This window comes from Fukomys damarensis, unplaced genomic scaffold (genome assembly GCF_012274545.1).
Source record: "Fukomys damarensis isolate Sample0158 unplaced genomic scaffold, DMR_v1.0_HiC HiC_scaffold_24, whole genome shotgun sequence".
NCBI classification, from domain to species: domain Eukaryota; kingdom Metazoa; phylum Chordata; class Mammalia; order Rodentia; family Bathyergidae; genus Fukomys; species Fukomys damarensis.
In genome coordinates this window covers 50,550,947-50,555,654 of record NW_022900936.1, presented here as the reverse complement: position 1 = coordinate 50,555,654, position 4,708 = coordinate 50,550,947, and positions in this window count along the sequence as shown.

Below are 4,708 nucleotides of genomic sequence, written 5' to 3'. Positions count from 1 at the left end.
TTCTTTTAACTAATACAAGAATAAAGAAAAGAATGACTGGAATATGTTTTAGCTACATCTGTAGGCCAGACAATATTCTATTATCTTTCATACTAGAAATTGTTTTTATTTGAAACAATTATTTTACATTGCTGGAGTTCTAATGAGAATAAATTAGAATAGTTTAAGAAACGCTTGCCTCAGGATGGGAATTTAGCTCAGGGGTTCTGCCACCTGCCTTGCAAGCACAAGGACCAGAGCTCAATCCCTGGTACCAAAGGAAAAAAAGAAAAAAAAGAAAAGAAACTCTTGCTTCAAATTTTTTTCCCAACAAGCCAGTAACTTTGTGAAAATTTCCTCCAAGTTATCATTGTGCTGGAGGCTAAGATTTCCCGTGTACCCTCTGTCCACCTTCTGGTGCCAAGCCAAGGATGTTGAAAGTTTAAAAAAAAGTTCAACAGCTGGGACAGGTGGGTGAAGAGAAAGGACATCGAAGTAAGCTGCAGACTGCTGGCTGAGAAGTTTTGTGTCAAAGCTTCCAGAATGTCCTAAGAATTAGCAGTAATTTACAATAAACACTAACTAGGCAAGATGCATTGTATTGAGCCACTCATTCTGGAAAGGTGTCACATTCTCTTCCCCAGACATCCTCGTTAAACAAATAGCAAGAAATGTACAATCACAGCAGGGGATCATTTAACAAGGAGATTTCACACTAGGAAAAATGTTTAAATTCACAGCACTTGCAAGTCATTGATGTTGCACTAAAATCTCCATTTTCCAATTATATCATGATTTCTATTTCTTACCTCCTTCTTAAACTTACTTAGAGTACTGAAAACCTTTATTTTTCTTAGGATTTGGGAATTGGCATCCATTTTACACCTTGCAGACTTTGTGTGCCTTTCTCCACTCTGGGACACTGGATCATTCTACCAAGTTGTTTTTAGACACAGTCATGTTAGAAAGTTATGGTCCTGTACACAAATTGGGAAAGAGGACCTCCCATTAAGCTTCATGCCTTTTAAAGTTACTATAGCATGACACTATTTTTTTCCTATTTTTGGTACCACAGATCGAACTGAGGATCTCATGCTTGCAAGGCAGGCAGTGGAGCCACTGAGCTAAACCCCCAGCCCCTTAACATGACTCTTGAATTACTCTTAGGAGGAAACTTGCCCGTGATATAGTCATGACCCTCAGTTAGCCTCTCCCAAATATATGTGGAAAGGAAGAATTGGAAAGTTAGATTTTTTTTTACTTACCATTTATTATCACCCAAGTATGACATGTTTGATATAGAAAAAAAGGTAAAATCACATGAGTAAACAGCTGATTTTTAATGCATCTTCTGGTACTTTTTCTATTCACCAACTTCAGTTAAGTTATACTGGCAACTTTTTACTAACTTTTACTATAGTGCTTTTCCTGACATAATAACGTTCTCTAGAAGCATTGAGTTCCTGATATTGAATGGGTGTACTATACAAAGTTATTTAAGTGTTTAAATTATTTTCAGTCTTCTTTATTTGTACATCTATGTGACACATTATGCATTCACTGTGAGGAGCTGGTGTGTATTAACATTGCATTCTAATCCTTTTTTAGTTCCCAATCATCACTCTTGAATGTATTACCAGATATAACTATTGAAAAGATTTGCTGTTTTTGTTGCTTACTTTGCCCCATGTAGTCATTCTGCTTGTCGAAGAGCATCATCCTGCTCTAACCACTGGAAACAAATGGACAATAGTGCCGTCTCCTAGTTCTCAGTTCTGTTTTCACAGTGATCTTTTTCTATTGCAAATATAAAATGAGGTAAGTTGCAGTCTATCCTGGCTCGAAGATGGGTATCTAAGGAAAGCTGGACCACTGAGAACCAGTCTTTAGGGTTTTTTACAAATATTAGGGACTGAACTCAGTGCCTTGGTGCTGAGTTACATCCTCAGACCGTTTTTGAATTTTGAGACCGTGTCTTGATAATTTGCCTAGGCTGGGCTGAAATCCTGATCCTCCTGACTCAGCCCCCAGAGTTCCTAGAAGCACGTGGATGAACTACCAACTCAGGTTTAATTAACTTTATAAAGTCTTAAAAATAAATTAATGTGATGCTGGAAAAAAAAAGAGATGTGGGGGTAAGGAGAAAATACAAATTAAGATCTTATGTCCATACACCAACTTCTACAATAACTGCAATCATTATTGCAAATGTACTAATAAAATTATTTTTTAAAAGAACATATAAAAGTGTGTCAGGATATTTAGAAATGTGTGACAGAGAACAATTCAACCCCTATCTGGTACGGGAAAGAGGCTCCAGCGTACAATCAATGATGTTCTCTACTTCATAGGAGAATGTGCATAGCAGAAAACAATGAAAGAAGAGATAAAACCAAGTAGCACTGACAACATACCAGTTTTAGTTCTCATTTACCCTGAAGCATAACCACCACTGTGTGTGTCTTCTAAGGAATGTTTTTTTTCTTTAGACAATATTTGCTTATGTAGAATTTCTCTTATTTGCCTAGTAAAATGTACTGATGAATGCAATATATACACCTTCTAATTTATTGAAGAAAGTAAAAAGATATTTTCAACATTATCACCATTTAATGCTTTAATTAAAACTTCGCTTGATAGTTTTAACATCTGGATATTGAGTGATTGAAAACTGCATGTGTTATTTCCAATATTACTATACTATAATTTGCATCCACATCTTGAAATATCTTTTATTTTAATTTTGATTTAATGCCTTTTGTCCAACTTCAGCCTCATCGAGATTTCAAATAAATTTCAGAAATTCCGAATTAGCTTACTTAAAGAGTCTCTTTTGTATAGAATTGAGGTCAAATAGAAAAGTACAGACAGCCTTCCCTACCTGTGAGTTCCCTGTTTCTAGATTTGGCCATCATGGATAGAAAATATTAAGAAAAAGTATGTCAGTACTAAACATGTACAAATTTTTCTTGCCAATATTTTCTAAACATTGCAGTATAACAATGACTTACATAGTGTGGTGGTTAATTAATTAATTGTCAACTTGAGTAGGAATGCCCAATTGAACTGAATCGCATGATTTTTGGTGTGGAAGACCTACCTGAGGAGGATTATTGACAGAAATGTATAAAAGAAGGAAAGATTTATTACTGAGGATTTTCTTGGGAAGAGATTTGTTGCAGCTGATTTTCCTCTGAGGAGCTTTGGCTGAACTCCGGTCCTCACCACCAACAGAAAGAATGTAATACAGAATATTAGGATGTTATAGTTTTTAGAGATCTAAGTCTTCCTCCTAAGGGAGAATAACTATGTATGTGATTTTATAAGATCAGGCATTTTAAGAAGCAGGTAGTCTTGAGAGATAGTTTTACTGTCACTTAAATTTAAACTTCACCATTTTTTTTTAATCTGAAGAATACCATAATATTTCTGTGGCTCGTGCTATCTTCCCAAGGTCTTTGTACAGGGCCAATGCCCATTACATTACAGGCTGTGTGAGCTCAGAAGTGCTCTCTGGGAAGTGCTCCAAAACTCCCAAAATTCTTGGGTTTGTCTGGAACTCACAGTGATCCTCCTGCCTCAGCTTCCCAAGTGCTGTGATTACAGGCGTGCGACACCATGCCCGGCTAGAAAAAAATGCTTATTTTTATAGTTTACACCCTAAATACGCTATGCCTCCCACAGTCATGTCATTTATTGTAACTGCATTGTATTTCATTAATAAAGCCCTCGAAGTGCAGGGCATTTTGGTGGCATCTTAGGAATCTGAAGGCTTTCACAAGAACAAAACTGAGAACACTCCAGATAACTACAAGCGGTACAGCAATCTGTTATGCTGCAGACGTGCTGGTGCATCTGAGGGAGATGGGTTACAGGATAGCAGCCAATAAGAAGCACGGACAACTGAATAATGCTACTTGGAATTCTCTCTCTCTAGAAAAACAATTGTGGAGGATATTTTGGTTGCTGCAAAATGGAGGGAGTTTCCGTAAACATTTATTAGTTAGGTTATAAGGAAAAGAAATCTGTGAATGACTGAGATCGCACACTTTGAACCACGATTTCCCAAGGGTTGCTGTACACCAGGAGAGGAGGACATGAATTTAGTGAGTCATTTTATAATTTCTCGTGTAGTAATAATATCTTACATTTACACTGCAGTTACATTTTACAAAGTACTTTCTCAGAAAATATTCTGAGAAATAGGCGTTGTTATTTACTTTATATAGATAGATGTATATTTTGATAAATATTACATTCCCATATTTTATTATAAATAAATGTAAGAGCCTTGGACTAAGCTACAGGCTTTATTTCCTGGTCAGTATATATGATTCAAAGTACTATGTAATAGTACAAGAAAATATGAAGGATAATAAGGTATGAATAAGGTTTTAAAGTCAAATCATCTTCATTAGAACTGGGCTATATCTACTTTTTAAAGGCAACTATGAAACTATAAAATTATAGACTTTGACACTGGAAGTAACTGTCAGGGTTTTAGGCCAACATTCATTTCTTAATGTAAATAACTATTATCAGAAATTAGCCAACTTATTAAAACCAAGGCTTAAAGAAGGTAAATGAACTAACCATTAGTATGTAAATAAAGGGTTACCAGAAATTTGGGCCAGGGATTTAGCTCAGCGGTTCAGTGGCCTGCCTTGCAAGAACAAGGACCTGAGTTCAATCCCCGGTACCAAAAAAAAAAAAAAAAAAAAAAAAAAAA